The sequence below is a fragment of the Ciconia boyciana genome, chromosome 8 (assembly GCF_034638445.1).
Source record: "Ciconia boyciana chromosome 8, ASM3463844v1, whole genome shotgun sequence".
Classification (NCBI taxonomy): Eukaryota; Metazoa; Chordata; class Aves; order Ciconiiformes; family Ciconiidae; genus Ciconia; species Ciconia boyciana.
Window position 1 is genome coordinate 58535646 of NC_132941.1, and position 17556 is coordinate 58553201.

At 37.2% G+C, this 17556-nt stretch overlaps 1 protein-coding gene across 1 annotated transcript in view; it reads left to right on the forward strand.

Moving 5' to 3' along the window:
• ATRNL1 (attractin like 1) overlaps positions 1 to 17556 on the forward strand; it is a 536524-nt gene that overhangs the window by 496981 nt on the left and 21987 nt on the right. The gene's annotated exons all lie outside the window — the stretch shown is intronic.

Consider the following 17556-nt stretch of genomic DNA (forward strand, 5'->3'; position numbering starts at 1 on the left):
CTGTACAAGACCAGGACTGAGTTCTGCTTCTCTCTGCACTATCCTTTTAGCATCTAGGTACGGCACTGTGCCTACATGTACAACCAGCTAAACAGTGCATCCAAATGACTAAGTCTTTGTGGAACATGAAATGGGGAAGACTGTAGAAACCACCAAATGCTGCTTTTTGGAATGAGTTTGAGCCTAACAAGGCTGTCAGAACTCATACACCCTGGTGAATCATACCTGACTGCAGAGCTGCTCGAGAATTTCTGCAGGGTGCACCACTATACGTTTTGCAGTACTTGCACTAGATGGGCTTGTCTAGTATCAGGGATGTTCCTGCCTGCAATTACCCAGGTTAAAAAAAAAAAAAAAAAAAAAGAGTTGGAAGGTGATTTTTCTGGTCTTCCTTAAAAAATACAGCAAAGACAAAAGTCTGTGGAAACAACAAGAAGGGATAAGTTTAGGCATACAGAATTAGCAGGTCCATAAAATGAAAATAGGCTGTTTAAAAGATTGTTTTTTAAAAAAATCCAGACAAAAAAATCAGGATCAGTTAAATACATAAAAAATGAAGATAAAGGAAATATAAAATGAGGTGAAGCTAGGTTTCTGTAAATATTATTGGACTTGTCAAGTAAGTCACACAGCAAAATGCATATATTTTTTATACTGGAGAAGATGAGCTCGAAAATGACTGAGAGCTAATTATGGAAAAGTAATAATGGAAAAAAGGCAGACAAAATAATCCATCCAAAAGAGGGACATTTTAGACTAGTACCTGTATGTGAATCACTTTTAAAAGAATCCCTTTTTATAAACCTAATCTTTCTAAAATTCTTGGATCTGAAAATTGTTAATATTAAGTGAATTTTCCAAATTGCTAAGCATGAAGTATGAATCTGAACAGTAGCAGAGAAAGACCACTCTTGTTACTTTAAGTCTTTCACTTCAATGAAATTGTCTTAATTGCTCAAAACATGCTAGGGTGTAAATGAAAGATTACAAAGAAAATTACAATGGCAAACTATATTTAGGGTTGAAAGTGACTCAACATGACACAATCATGGAAAGTTTAGAACGACAATGTATCTACCCTTTTCACCCATCTGTGCTTAATTCCTACTATTTTTATATGTATTTATTACTGATAATTCAGGTTTCAATGATATACAGTCTTGAGTATCTTCTGTGAAGTACTCGGTGTCCTCAGCTTGCTTTGAATGCAACTGACTGTAATTGGGAGTTAAAATATCTAGTGCCTTGCCACAGGGCAAACCCAGTAAGGCAGTATACTTGGATTTCAGTGATCAAAGGGTAACCTTCCTTATCCTTGTCCTCTGAGAGTGATATACCAGCATGATACCCATAACTGCAGTTCAAGGCTTCAGGCTTGTCCCTGGTAGCATCATTCAGGGCACTTTTCCAGGTACATAACTGCTTCAGGCTTGTGCTGTCTTTTCCTTCTCAACCCTTCCCCTTCCTACATATTTGCAGCTGTATCTGCCTCTCGCTCCTTTAGTTCAAATTCACACAACAGTGGGTTCGGCAGAACTTGCTCTGTAGTGAAATGGTTTCACTGACTAGAAGTAAGCATGGAAGTTTTAGATGGCTGATTGTAGTTAATCATATCAAAAAGGAAGAAAAGACTTGCTGGGACTTGCACCTACTGGAACCTGTATCCAAAGCAGACTTTAGCCCTTGCTCTGTTACCGGATCCCCATGTGTTTGTGGATGGATGGTGTTTCTCTATGCTCTCTGTCAAATGGGACTACTACTTTATGAGGATGTTGTGGGAGTAAATGAATTAATGTTTGAGATGTTCTCAGATTCATTGTTGTAAATGTAATAGAAAAAATATAAACAATCATTCATAGCATGGTTTAGTGCATAACATCATTCATTAATTTCCAGATCCTTGCATTGCCTCAGCAGGAAAGTTTGAGTCAAGGATAGAGTTAAGAACTCTTCTCCAGTATTTGTTGATCAATTTTCAGATCAGTATCTCAATATATAAGATACTGCATTGTTTTATTTTGTTTTTTTTTTCCAGGGAAGTGCAGATTAATCCATTATTCTTCCTGTAGATAAATTATTCCTGTCAAATATACTTATGCAGGAATCTTTGTCCACAATAGAGAAATACTGATTAGTCATCATGAGGGAAAAATATCTGATAAAGAATCTTACATAGCACATTGCAGCTGAGAGTAAACAATGAAGTTTTTTGTGGAGCTATTTTGGTTACCTGAAAATGTATCAATATGCAAAAAGCATAACAAGTTACAATACAAACTATTAGAGCATAACACATTACATTCAAGAAGAGAATGCATCTTTTCCTGGGGAAGTAGCAAAGGCATGTTGGCCCTAAAGTGCAAAATGATCTAAGTATAAATGTGAACTTCAGATGGAATTTTCTTTACAATTTCTGGAGATTGTAATAATTAAATTCTAAATACCAACTACTGAAGAAATATCCTTTGAATAAATTCTATTTGCCTTTGTATATGGAGAGGATGAAAATAATGGGGTTTTTTTTAGAAAACAGCAAACCATGGCTGGCAGCACAGTGAGCCACGTCCTGAGCTGCATCAGAGGATTGTTCAAACTGACATAGGAGAAGAGTTATAAGTAGCTTTATATGGTCCATTAGACTGAAATTAAAATGTATCCTTTAATTACTGTTTTCTGATTATTAGAGAGTATTTCCTCAGAAAAATATTTAGAATAGAAAAAGCTCTAGTTTATGTGAAACAGTGCATTAAAATCAGTTATTCATCCACCTAAGAAACATTATAAGCTCCCCATCAGCTTCAGTTCAGAACAGAATTTGAAGAATGGCCCAAAATAGGCATCAAATTTCTTCTGCATTGTAAAGAGCTTGGTAGTGCAAGATACTGAGTGTGACAAATGCAGCTAGGTATAAATTACCACCCTTTCTTCTTGCAGCTACTGGAGCTCGAGGCCCCACTTCCCTCCACTGAAATGCATACAGTTCCACCTTGGTTTGTACTGGAGGAAATCTGGAATGCCATTACAGAACACTCTGCAGACTCCCACTATTTTCAATAGGAGTGATGCCAAGCTCCTTTCAATGTTGATTACAGATACATGAAAAAATAAGGCTAGAAAGGACTTTTAGAGATCATTTAGTCCTGTCTCCCCTCTTCAAGGCAGTATCAGCTGCATGTAAACAATTCCTGGCAAATGTTTGTCTAATCTGTTCATAAAAGTGTACAAAAATGGAGTTTCTGCTTTTACTAGGATTTTTTTTTCCCATGCATTGCTGTGCTGCTAGAAAGTTTTTCCTAATGGTTAACCTAAATTTCCTCTGCTATGGTTTAAGCCCATTACTTTTTATCACGCCCAAAATGAGCATGGAAAAAAGATTATTTCCTTCCTTCCTCTTCTCTGCAGCCTTTTATATTTTTATGTTTCCCCTCTATCACCTTTCTCTATACCAAAATAATCCCAGTTCCTCCAAGCTAGTCAAGGTCATGTTTTCTAGACCTGATTGTTTTGTATTAGTCCTCTCTATTATGCCTATGCAAAGGCAGCAGGAGCGTAGAATACTGAGGACTGGAGGGGGAAATTGAGTATTTTAAAAGGAAATCTTCCTAAAATGATACCAGGTGTTCAATAGCATTTTTGCTAGTACATCAGCTTATCTTTCTGTCTTTTCTTCAGTGTGCCCTTTTCACATGCACAACTTCCATCGTCCTTACACTGTTAATTACTGATGTCTGATATAGCTGAAATGATTTGCTGAAAGGCTGGCATACCTAAAATGTACGTGGTACATGACATTGTCATTCTGAACTTGGGCAATACACAGGATCTATAGAGCAACAAGAAAATCAAGGCTGTGTTTGATTTAGATTTTCTACTTCCTAAATCTTAATTTTACTAAGTGACTTGACACTGAAACCAGAAAGCTTACTCCACAATTCTTCCTAAGGTTGGCTATTTTTAGGATTTCCTGCAGAGATCTTGGCCTTGGGCTTTAATTCCTTCTTCCCACAAACATGCCCATCTCTTTCCATACACAGTGGAGTCAATGATTCATGTCTGGTACAGTCAGCCAGCAGGGATCAGTTATTTCTTCCTGCAGGGTTATGGCACTTTGTAGCAAGGTGCAATGAACATTGCATTTAATGAAGAGGAATTTGTCTTAGGAAGCAAGTGTGACTTAGTTCCCACCAGAAGTGGTGCATGCCAATTTAGGATCTATGATGTGCATTTTGCTTACAAGGATGTGTAATTTATTCACAAGGGAATTTGTAAATTATTCAGGTAATCCTTACCTGTGGGATAAATATTGTCTCCTAAGACTCGCCTATAGCTGTGTAATCAGATAACCTATTCCATCAGTATAGTGCTAAGCAATTCTGTAATAAACTTTCATCAGTTTGGCGACTAGAGCTTTATTCAAATGATGTTTCCCTGATATTATGCTTCAGTGATGCTTTCTCTGATTTTTCTCCATTGATCACAAGTAGTGATATGAAAAGACATTTTTAGAAAGCACCATTCTCCTGTATCTGATCATAAATTATTGGGTTTTTTTCTTTGATGGTAGGTACATGAAAATATTCCAGATAGTCAAATAAACAATCAGAAACCATGTCAAGCATTTAAGGTTCAGTTTTTGCATTAGATTTAGAATTTGGTTTTGCCAACTTCAGCAGAAATAATTTTTCTACACTTACCGGAGGCCACTTTGCACTTCTCTGCTGTGATAGTCCCTATGAAAAATTCAGGGCATATTGGATTTTGTATCCTAAACCAGACAAATCCCTACAGTGGACTAGAATGTGGACAATGTAATAATCAACAACTATGAACACAGTCACAATTTGTCCCACTCAGACAGTATAGCCCAACTATCAAAGAAAGTTTTCATCAGCCAACAACAGATGACATCCTGACATTGTGCTACACGAAGCTCAAAGAAGACCCAGTACCCTTCTTCATATTGGAGCAATTACGCTGTCAAATCTTACTCAACAGCTCCGAGCAGTGCTGAAGATTCCTCATTCTCTAATCCCTCATTAGCTCCTATCCAAAATGTTCAAACATGGAAATGCTAGCAAACTTGATGTGGAGTGCCTGACTGATTTCTACACAAAGCCTGTAGCTGCCACTTATCCATCAAACTGGAAACTGATATAAAGACAACAAATTTCTAGAAGGTACAATCAAAATAAAATAATTCACCTCAGCAAGTGCCCTGCTCTGTATCATTATATTCCATGTAGTCTATGCTTTTATATCCTCAAATGTGCGAAATGAATCTATTTCTATAGCTACATATAGGTGCAACTAAACAACACGGTGCAGCAGAGTGAATTTACAATCCATGGACAGAAATTACTAGCTACCAGTAAAATAATATATTTTACAAAATTCCCGTTCTCAGTCCTGAATTATATTAATGTGGGTCTATCCAAATGAAAAGGGTAGGTCCCTCATCAAATCAATGCTTCCACTGAATGAAAGATATCTGGCCACCTGCAAATTATGAAATTAGTTCCCAAGCTCATCTTCTAAACATATTTTATGGATATACTTGTATATTTTTTTTCTAGCCTGTTTCAGGTGTTCTGGTAAAAGTTAATCTCTCTTCAACCGTATCTCCTATAATTGACTAAGGGATGGAACATTATTATAATTGCGGTAAATTTTGTATTTATTTCCACATTCACCTATAGTACAAAAATAGCATAAATGAAAGTTTGGCATGAACACTGTTAATAAACTTAACAAAGCAATTATGTTTAAAAAGGTGAGTTCCAATCAAAAGATCTACGCTCCCACAGAGCAGCCTGTGTGGACAGAGTTCAAGTGTGCAAATACACCATATACTGAGGTAAATTATTACCTTTCTCTTTCAGAAGTAAGATATGCTGCTGTGACCACCTTTATATCTATAGATACATCTCCAGAACCTTTTCCACATGAGGAATTGTATCACTATAGTGATACCAGTGCCATTAAAACAGTTTAGGTTTTTGAATAAAAAACCCTTAGAAAAGTCCCAAGAAACTTCACAAAACAAATAATTTTTGTAAGCACGAAAATCAACCAGCTTACATGTTCCCCTTGGTGTTTGTTCCATGTTTTCACTACATCCATTTTTGCGCAATACTTGGTCTGACTTCTTTAGGTTGTGTTGCGTTGCTTGGGTGCTTTTGATAAAGTGCTTGTTACATTCTCCTCTTCAGATTTCCCTACCTAATAGCGATAGCCACTGTAGGCATTTTCTTTTCCCTTTTGAAAAGCAGAAGTTGATAGACTTTGCTTCCCCAAATTATTTTTCTTTTGATATCAAATTGCATGCATGAATTTTAATGCTGCATTCTTGCTCTGGGAACTGAAACTTTTGTTTATTCAGCTGAGCATTGGCAGCACCGGTGCAGTTTTCCCAGCAGGGCTTACTGATGTGTCTGGTCCCTCACTTTGAAGGAAGCTGTTTCTACTTATTCCTTAATGCTCCTAGAGAAATTGCCTTTCTGGCAATAATATGGAGGTTAGTAAGGGCTACTGAGGTTCTTGTAATGATTTTTCTAGTAGAATGAAATGAAAAAAATACTACATCCATGTCACAGAGAGCACCAAATAATAATAAGATGGTAGTGGTAATAATCTGTATCTGAAGAGGAGGACCACGTCTAAGCACTTAACCTGCTTCATATTTGCAAGATTGAACCAAGCATAACGTGAAGTTACGAGCTCTTAACTGTTGGTTGTGGTTTTTTTGGTATTATTTATAACTTTTGGATTGCAATACAAGGAGCTTATTGAAAAGTCAGTAATGAGTAAAAGCCCCACCTTCAAATCAGTAGTTCTAAGCACTCTCCAAAGTATAGGGGAGAGAATGGAATATTGATTTCTCAAGAAATCATATATTAGAAAATGAAACAGCTTCAAAAAGGTGGGGTGAAGTACCTCATTGGCAATGCTTCCTGAAGTGCATTCTGATCTTCTTTGCTTTTGGATGCCACTTATACCACAAATCTACCACTCTCTAATTGGAATGCTGTTCTGCCAGAGATTGAAAAGGAAACATTTTTTTCTGTTCAAAACATTTTCAGCATTTCAAGCCAAACAATTTGTGTAGAGAAATAGATCTCTGTTTAAAGAAAAAGGAGCAGAGTACTCATTATTGCACCTGGAATCTTACTTTAACATGTTCTTTGTTTTGGAAGCAAGGATGTGAATTATGCTCATGTTATGACCTGACCAGTCACAAATTAGAGAGCTGGCTGATTTTGTCCCCATAGTTATGTGCTTTTCTTGTAAACTCTGAGTATGTTGTAATACCGTTTTCTTGTCCCAGACTGGTAAGGTTGAAATGGAAAGAAATGAATCTGATTGAAGTTGGTCTACTTGTAGTTTGTTTCATTCTAGATACAGTTGAAACCAATTTTATTTCCCATTAGTGAAAAAGAAAAAAAGCATCCAGTCTTATATACACTGACTCCACAAAGAAAGACAGATATGCTACAGTTTGATTTCCTGGATCTCTCCCTGACTAAATGAGAAGGCACGAGGCTGTAGAGCCAACATGGGATCAAATTGTTCCAGTAGACAGCTTTTTTAACTGTGATGTTGCACATGGGTGTATTAGTGCAATAAAAAGTAGTAGCATTTTTTTTTTTCAAATTGAATGTGATCTTTGTATTGAAAAATATTTAATTGGGAAGAAACTTCTGACACTGTCCTGCACTTACAAATATCTTTCAAGCTAATGCCTTCTCCTTCTTATGAACAACAAAAACAGAAGCAGAAACGGAAAGTGAAGTCAACACATACCACTTTTTCATGAGCAACTTTAATTATTCATTGTCTGCATATAGAGTGGTGTGTTGATATCACAGCATAAAATATTCTGACTTCTCCCAGACTTTTAGGACACTTCAAGGTGTGATTATGGAAAGTAACATTCAAGAGATTGAGCAAGTTATGACATATTACTTGGAAATGACAAGAAAATGACTACTTCGCTGAGGAGGTAGATGTTGCTGCAAGTAAACATCCCTACACATATGGGAAAATGGAATTTACCATGATTTGTTTGTGGAAGCGGTTATTTTTATTATTTTAATGGAAAAGACAAGAATCTTACAGTATTGTTTGGTATTAGTAAGTTAGCTCTTCTTTCCGCATATTCAACTTTCTTTTACACATACCTGCATGTGCATTTTTTGGAGAACATGATAGAAAGTATGGCTCTATAAGGTAAAGGATTTCTTTTTTGGGTGAACTCGGATAATCAAAGAGTTATGAACTTTTAAATGCTCTTAAGCAGATGCTCTAGAAATTATTTCCATAGCATAGTGCCATTCCTTCTATGCATTTTGATAAAAAACAACCCAGATAACCTCTACTATTTTAGAAATGACCTCTCTTTAGAAAGGTCAAATCTGAAGAAGGGGTCCTGTTTAAGAAAGTCTGTGATTTTCCAGCTTTATTAATTGGTTAATACCATCTCTCCATATCAATCCTACCTCAGTGTCACTCAATGATGTATCACTGTGATGCATTGTTAAATATTGAACCTTGATTATGTAAGTGCTGCAGTACTTACTTTTGTTCACTGTACATAAAGACTTATGAAACTTGGCCACATTTGTTGTTCCATATTGGGAACAACATGTGGAACTTCCCAATATAGAGCTTATTCCCTGTTGGGAACAAAACAAAGAAACACTTTGTGATGCTGATCTTTTAAATAGAAGCTATGTAGAAATGAAGAAGTTGGTGATATTTAATAGTACAATTTGTGGATCTTGAGAGAGCTACTCAGAATAAGCGGACAGAAGTACCTCGGTACTCTGAACATTGCAGTTCTGAACTAGCTGTGTGAATTACTTCAAATATTGTAGATAACAGGGTTAACTGACTGCTTGTACTTATTTATGCTCAAATTCTGATTCCTTAGACACTAAGCAGAAGTTTATTTTCTAATACTATTACTGATTCAGGTAGGCTGTGTATAAGGCATTAGTAACTATATGTAAGGTTGTCTGTATCTGCAGCTAGCTATTTGAAGCAATTAACAAGTTTAAATGCAACTGCTGTCACATGGGTGCCCATTTTATCATGTTTATAAACTTGTTTGTGAAATGCTTGTGTAGTTATATATGAAACATATATTTAGACAAACTTAGGGCTATCTGCTAAGTCTCCCAGCACATTGGAATGAAAGACTTTTGCAGAAAAATATGGTTACTTTCAAAGGCAATTTCTAAAACTTCTGTTGTTTACAGCAGACTTCTAAATTTGGTCAAGGAAAAAAACGCATGAACTAAAGAAGTGCCATTTCTTTGTTCCCTGAATTCAGTCCAGTTTAGTGGAATCATAAACTGTAGAACATCACAGTTTTCTTTCTTTTAGCTGCATTTCATAGGAAAAATTGGCAGCGGGCCAAAATAATAACTGAACTCAAACATTTTTAAAGATTCAGGTTCACATTGCTGCCAGAGCAGCTGTAGCAGCGCAGGCTGCACTGTAAAGTATTGGAGCTGCTGGAACAGTGGGGAGGAAGGAGCAGGCACAGGCGCGGCTCTCCGCTCTACAACCATACCTCTCCAGACCTGCCACCGAGCCTTATCATTTTGCCCATCTGGAGGGTCATAAAAAGATAATTTTCACCCACGAGATTATTGTTGACAATTCATATATTTGGTCCTGAACATGAAGAGTTGTGTGATGCAGCTGATGGGTCCAGTATCACATACTGGGGCTTTGGGGAGAACATTGCAGTCAAGCTAGCAAACTTTTAAAGCCTTTTCCTTTAAAACAAACAAACAACAAAAGCTAGAAAAAAAATGCTTCAAAAGTTGTTTTAAAAGGAAATAATTGAAACTGGAAAGCCAAGTTCTTGGAAGTAATGGTTTGCCAATTTTGGCTGTGCAGCCATTATTCAGTTCCCCGGTGAGCGCATTGTGATACAGCCTTCAATAACGTAATATTGTCATATGTTTCTGCAGAACATCTGCAACATTCGTTGCATAGGTAGGACATAAGAAAGGACAAAATTATGTTTGTACAAACAGCTGCAATGTTTGAATGCTTGGTATTGCCACTTACATATGTTTTAATGTATTCTTCTGAATGTGGATGCTGTTGGATGCACACATACTTATAAGGGGGGGTATGTATGTGTGCCTACACGTGCACCTGTAATTGAGGAAATGAGGAGTTTTTTGTTGCTGCACAAAAAGAACTATCAATTTCTCAGAAGAAGGATGCTGTAGGGCCAGCTTAAACATTTTAGTGCTGTAGATGTATGATTTTAAGCCTTGGGTAAAAGCCGACTGAATATGTCATAGAGATGATTTGTCTTTGGATGATAGCAGCATCTCTCATAAAGCACTCCACTCAATCTGTGGAATGATATTAGTAGTGAATGTGGAGAATGCTCTTTTGCAGTAGCTTGAGGTGTACTTATATGAAGCTGGCTGGTGAGTGACATGGTAAATAAAATCCAGAGGAAAAATGATATACAGTTAAAGATGTATTTTAGTGACAGGCAATGCAGCAGCAAAGGCAAACAGAAATAGAGCCCTGCAGTAGGTACGCAAAAATAAGAAGAAAGAAGAAACAAATGCCTTCTAGAACTAATGGTCCCTTGAATGTTTAATCTTTTATCCAAATTAGACTAGGAAAGATCTATTTAACAGAAAAAAAATATTCTAGTTCATCTTTTACTAAATCTCGTATATTCCCCTCAGTACCCACACTTATGAAATGCATATTAGGAACAGAACTGTTCCCTTTGGAGAAAAAAGTATCATGCACAAATTAACTGTGTGTAGGTCTGTATTGGTACAAGATTATTTTACCATCTAGATAGTTTAAACCACATTTTTTCATATCCTTCTGACACTAATTCTAGCACCAGAATCACATTAGTCTCCATAGTGGATCTCCTTCCCTGACAGTAGATTTCTCAGCAAATGAAAAATCATTTCTTTCTAATTATGTGTGTCTCTAAATACCTAATTATCATTGGGAACAAATTGCATGCTACAAAGATAATATTATGGAGAACTGTTAATCTGTTAAGATGCTGCTTTTGAGTTTTGAGCAGTTGATGCAGCTGTTAAAACAGAATTTTTGCCACCTGGACATATCATTATCATTTTGTTGTAAAATTCAGAAGCAACTGATGAGAAGCCAGAGTACTGGACTTAGCTTCTTTAGGCATTCTGCATGTCAGATAAAGAAATGTATCTATATGTCCTTCATAATCTACTCTTTTCCATGCTTTAAACTACTTTGTCATTCTTAGAAGGTGAGTCTCTGGCAGCAATAAATATTAAATTATTAAATTTTCTTTCAGGGTTACTTCGTTTGTTAATAGCTTGGTTTGCATTGTCCACATATATTTGGCAACACAGAATAACACAGTAGTTTCATGGAGCTTTCTTGCCAAATACAATCTGCATAGAAATTACATGTTTCTGTAGAATACTTGATAATTGTGCTTAGGTGGCCTAACTGTAATTAATGTGTAATGTGCACTTTGGCTAGAAAAGAGAAATTACCAGGTACTTACCTCATGATTATTTCAGCATGCACTGCACAGTTGTGTTTTGTGGTCATAGTAGTGCAGGCTGCTGAATATCCTCAGTTCCTATGAAAGTTCATTGGTGCTGAGTATCTCTGGAACCTCCCGGATGAGGTCCTGAATCCCTGAGGACTATATAGCGACTGTACGTAAAGCATAATTTACAGCTGATGCCTGCATACAAGTAATACCACTGCTTGTTAATGATATCGTCAAAAATTCTCAGCTCAAGGACATTCCTGATCACTACAGTTACAAAACTTTATTTGTAGTAAAACCTTCTTTTTTAGCTGACCTTTTGGATTTCCTTATATTCTTTTTTTCATATCAATTCTTCAGGCTAAAAGATTTTAAAGGAGACATGTATGAACTAGAGTGATTTCAGTATTAGAGGTAAACACAGCTGGACACACATTATGTATTTGTATTGATCTGCTAATATGACACTCCAAAAAAGATGGACTGGTAATAAGTTGAGAGTTCAGTTCTAATTAGCAGTCATCATGCTGCCACCTCTTCTATGTAATCAAATCAGCAAAATACCGACAATATGAAAGAGAGGTGCTTGAAGAAATGTAAGTTAGTGAGTCCCATTAATAATCTGATCTCATAGGAATACAACTAAAATTTATTCCCTATTTTACTTTCATGAAAAAGTTAATTAAACTAATCAGCACTTTAAGAACCACAAGAGAAATCCTGTCCCAAATTCTGCTCATCTGTATACAGGCAGCCTTGAAAATGGGAATGAGGATATAACCATGCCACATCCCTTGCCAGAATCTGCAGGCGACTTGTGAGGATAGCTGTAAGCATTGTGAACTTCCCCAGTTGTGCCAGTCAGTCCCGATGGACTCAGATTCTGCATCCGTGGAGTTTCGGAGATGTTATAGGATTCATCATTTGCAGCATCCAGGGACACACGTGGTGTTTTGTTTCTTTGCTCTTCTGGGATCTGCTCACAGTGGCTTCTTAATCTTTATGTCCCCCACATAGTAGAGGTTTGACTGGATGACCATGCGTATTCCTTGCACTGTTGTGAGGATCTAGGCAGAAGAGCCTGAGGAGCTAGACTTGGAATCCAACCTGGCCAGGGGTGCGCAGAAACCAAGGCATGAGCTGATGAGCAAGGCAGCTGAGAGCAGTATTCTAGGCAAGACTGAGACAGACAGGAGGAGGAAAAAACGGGTGTAGTTTAAAACTGCCACAAGAGGTAGCTCAAATTAAGGGTCCCAGACTTTGCACAGAGCAGCTGAGGAGCGCTCACACATGCTGTTCCTCCACCTCTTCTGTGAATGAGGTATGGGCCAAGGCATGGTAACACACACCAGAAGGCAGCAATACCTTAAACCAGTGGAGGGGTGAGTGGACATCTCCTTACATCCAAGTTGGCTTCAAGGGAGCTGGTTTCAAATGCCAACTTTTTCTGGTAAAGTAGAGAAGGGGAGATTCCGAGGTTGCTTGCTTTAGAAGAGCCAAGACACGGGAAGCGGAGCCCCAGTGCCTAAAGAGCACGATGCAACAACTTGACAAGTTTTATTCACAGAAGAGACTATTTAGCTGAAAGCCACAACTGTGAGCTAGATGGAGAAGCAAGAGGAACGTGAAGGCTGTTTTGCACTGATGACCAAATGGACCAATATTGCAGGGTAATTTAGTTTTGGTGGAATCTGATTCCTCCATGTTGTGGTGTCTGCAAGGCAGTATCTGTATCCAGCGCTCCAGCTGGGTTATTTGTGAGAATGTTTGCTTGTTTGTATTATTCTAGCGCTGAGAAGCCCTAATCATGGGTCAAGCCTGCATTGTTTTAGGCACTAAATGAACTCAGAACAAAAAGGCAGTTCCTCTGCCATAGAGTTTATAATCTAAGTATGAAACGAGACAACAGATGGGGCTAGACAGACGGGGGAACATAAGGAAGCAATGTGACAGTACTGGTCAGCCAAAAAATCAGTGTTCAAAGGAGAGCAACAGGCCAGCTATGAGTTTTCTATAAGCAACATACCAAAGACAGGATCTGAAATGAGATAATTAAGACAGCTTTGCAGATGACTGTAGGGAACTCCTTCTAAGAATAAGGCAGCTTGATGGGGAAAGGCTTTGGGAGTAAAGCCAAACATCTTGGGTTTTAGGGCATAGAAAGTAGGAAACCAGTAGAAAGCACACAGATAGTGGCAATATCACCAAAATTTTTAGATAAGTACATGTTTTTTGCAGCAGCATTCTGTATAGGTAGGAGTGAGCTAAAGCTGCATGCCTTTGATCTACTTTGAAAGTGTGGAGCCACCTTCTGAAGAGTGCTCCTTCTTCTTATCCTCATTGAAGGATTTCTCCCCCATCGTATCAGCAGACACTTCTTGGCCGTGGAGAGTTTGATGAGATTCACTTTTGAGTGCATGAAATCCTTTGTTTGGCCAAGAGGTTACAAAATACTTCTGTACTCCCAGAATTCAGAGGGTACTGGAAAAGCCTGGATTTGGAAGTCAAATAAATTTCTTTTCTCAAGCAGAACAGCAAAATAATCACAAGACCATGTTTGATCATACTGGACAGTTGGTAAACAACTTGACAGCAATTTCATCATATGGTTACATTAGCTATTATTTTATATGCCAGTTGTATGTGGTAAATTACAGTTTCTCTTTGAAAATGATCTTTGGAAAATAATACATGACATTTTAAAGAGCCATGATCCATATATGCAAACCAATAAATGCCAGATAACTACATACAGCTAGATGGCGTTAACTGAGTTAAAAGAGCCTTTACACTGAGATCTCTCACTTTAGTATTTCTGTATCCCATTGCTATATTAATAAAGTTCTCTGTATTTAAGATGACAATTGCTTGCAAAAATATATGATAAGCTTTATGTTTGCTTTCAATTTCCATGTTGTACATAAAGAAGATAAGAGCACTGAGTATCTCTTAACAAAATGAAATCCCTCCATATGGCACCCTTCTCCCATTAAGATGTATAATATGAACCCAAAAAGCATCTTTTAAAATAGTTTTATAGCTGAAATAGGATTTTAGTTTAGCTTAATTTGTGAATTGCCTGAAGCAAGAATTATCTTTAATGCTGTCTGTATAAGGCTGCTCTCACAGCTGTTCTTAACCAATTCTATATCAAAATAACCAGGAGCTGTCTCACATTCATCTAGAAGTTAGGTTTCTAATCTAAGTTTCCTCGATAGTCAACAGAAATAATGAAGCACTTGGAGAGGACGTCTTGTCCTATTCTATTGCATGTGCTCAAAATAAAATTCTTTTAAATCTCACTCTTGAGGTGGCCCTGCTCCTCTGATGTCTACAGAGGGAACCTTCATGATTAGCTTAGTCTAGTCACCTCACTCTAGGCAGCTGAAGTTGGATGAGATTAAAAACAACCTTTGAAACTGAGCTGAATTTTCTTTTATTTCAGCCTGTCAAATATAGTATGGTGATGCAGTTAGCAGACATATCTTTGACAAGCAAGTATGGGAAGAATTTAAGGTGAGCCTGTGTAGAGTCAGGAGAGAATAGCTTGTATTAGGTAACCTGAATGTCATACAGCTAAAACGATGGCCAGGCTTAGTAGTGACGACTAGTTTTAACAGTAAATCACCTTGAAAAGCTCTAACATTTGAGGTAATGTAAGAACAATGTCAATATTGAGTGCTGTGTAAATAATAATATTGTACACTGATTCCTATGTTATGAAGAGGCTTTACTTAAAAGAGCACTATATTTTTTCATGACTGGGCTGTTCTCTTATCAAGCTCTTTACCTCAGCTGTGAGGTCCTCACCTGTCTCTACACTCAGAGCACTCTTCTGTGCACTAGATTACTGCTGGCACCTTAGCGTGGCGGCATCTATTATGCTACAAACATCTGATCTGTTGAATGCAAATTGGGAACTTGCAAGAGTGTTTCGTCAGCTGTAACATACTTAATTCTTAGAGCTATTTACCAAATGCAGACACATTTGATTGAGTGCAGGGACCATGATTCTGTCTTACCTGCTCCCATCTGTCACCTGTTTTACTACTTTCTCTGTTAAAAGTTGTGGTAGCCCTGCTGTTTGAAGGACTTTTATGTAGTTCTCAGAGCCTGAAAATAAGCCTTTTTCATAAATCATATTTTTAAAAGTGCTGCTCCAAGTGATTTGACGTTTTTTCAAAAGTAAGATAAAAGTTTACGTGCTTGGAAATGATGTCTCTAAGTATGTACTTTATATTTTATTCATTTTGATAGCGTATGTTATGATACATTTGCTAGATCCTGAAAGACACTGTCAGTTTTAAAGATACAGCCAATAAACTGTTGTTAGTGATGAAAATATGCCCCATAATGATCAGACGCCTCTGTCTATGCAAAGAGATTGTATTAACTTTATGACATTTTTTATTTTCAAACATTTTTGTTGCACGGTTTTAACCAGTGTTACACAATATATTCCAGAAAAGGAATATTTGACAAATAATGGAAAGAAAGTCAAAAAGTAAAATAAAAAAATAACATGTTTGAGCTGAGGAGCAGGAATTCTCTAAGAGAAAACAAGCACAAGACCGTAATTTCCTTCTACTCCTTTTTGGACACGTGATATCTTTTCTCATCAAAGTTTGTTCTGAAAATTGCAGAAATAAACCCATAGATATGTATATATAGTTCCAATACCTAGATACTGCAAGTAATATTGATTAAGACTTTAATGGTTTGCTAACTAGCAGAGAGAGAACCAGAACCCCAGCTAGCAAAAATTGGGATTAACCTATTGCCCATAGTAGAGTGCATCCATTAATACCAGCTGAAGATATGACCCGTAGCTCTTCTGAAGGCTTCAACATTATCTTTCATAATAAAATATATTGTAGAAGATTTTTTTTTTCCTCATAATGGAACAAATTTCAAGGGCACTGTGGAAATTCAGTGAGTTGAAAATATGAATTAATCAGTAATGCTATTTTAAAATAACATTCCTCACAAAAAAGCTCAATGAGATAAATTTTTCAGCTAGAAAAAAATTGAAATGCAATTACCAGGTGGGAAAGTTTAAACAGATACATTAGTCTGTGGCACCTTTCAACCCGTTGGATTGGTGGATTACAAGGTGAGAGCAAGACCAACACAAAAGTATTGTGCATGTACTGAGGTGCAGTACAAGCAAGAATGCAGTGTAGAGATAAGAGACTACTTAAAATCCTGCCAAGCAGTTCCTCTGGTTTTGCTCTATTTACACTAACTGATTCAGCAGTCAGAGGACAGAAGGATTTTTCTTTGTCTTGCGGAAGGACTGATAGTTCTGAAATTCATAAGAGTAATACTGTGATTTTTACTGAAGCAGGAACCTCCTCACTGCTGTGTGTTGAGCTTTTGCGGGCAGTGAGAATACAAGCAGTTGTTACTGTAGCTGTTTCACAGAATAATATAAAGTAGTTGTTTACAGGCATATTTTTAAACTGAGAAGAGATTTGAGTGTTTTATAGCTGTAAAAATATTTGCAATTCTGCCAGAGCATGTGTACATCGGCAGTGTGTCTCTCTAACATCTCCTTTCCACTTTCATTCCTTATCACAAATACCTCCTTTCCCCTCCCCTTCCTACCAAATGTCACAAGACATTTACTATGTCTGATCCACTCCACAATAAAGACAATACCAAATTTGAGGTATTTGGCTGGGGATATCATTTAATTACTTTTAATAGTCATTTTATTGAATAAATTTTCCCTACTACAGTATTTTATTTTTAACACCTTTTCTAGGTGTCTCATGCTCAAAGAAAACTTGCTCAAAGACCAGCCCAGTGGAAAGCTGCTACCATGTAGATAACAATTATTGCATTTATTTTTTCTTGAGACAGTGGACAATGTACCATGGAGAATTTATGGTCTGCCACAGTGTGCAGTCAAGAAGCGTCTCATTTTGGTTTTGAAATGAACCATCTATGAATCTGTGAGTTTAAGGCAGGCAGTCATGGGAACCTTGTCCTTTGCCAGGACTTCCACTTCT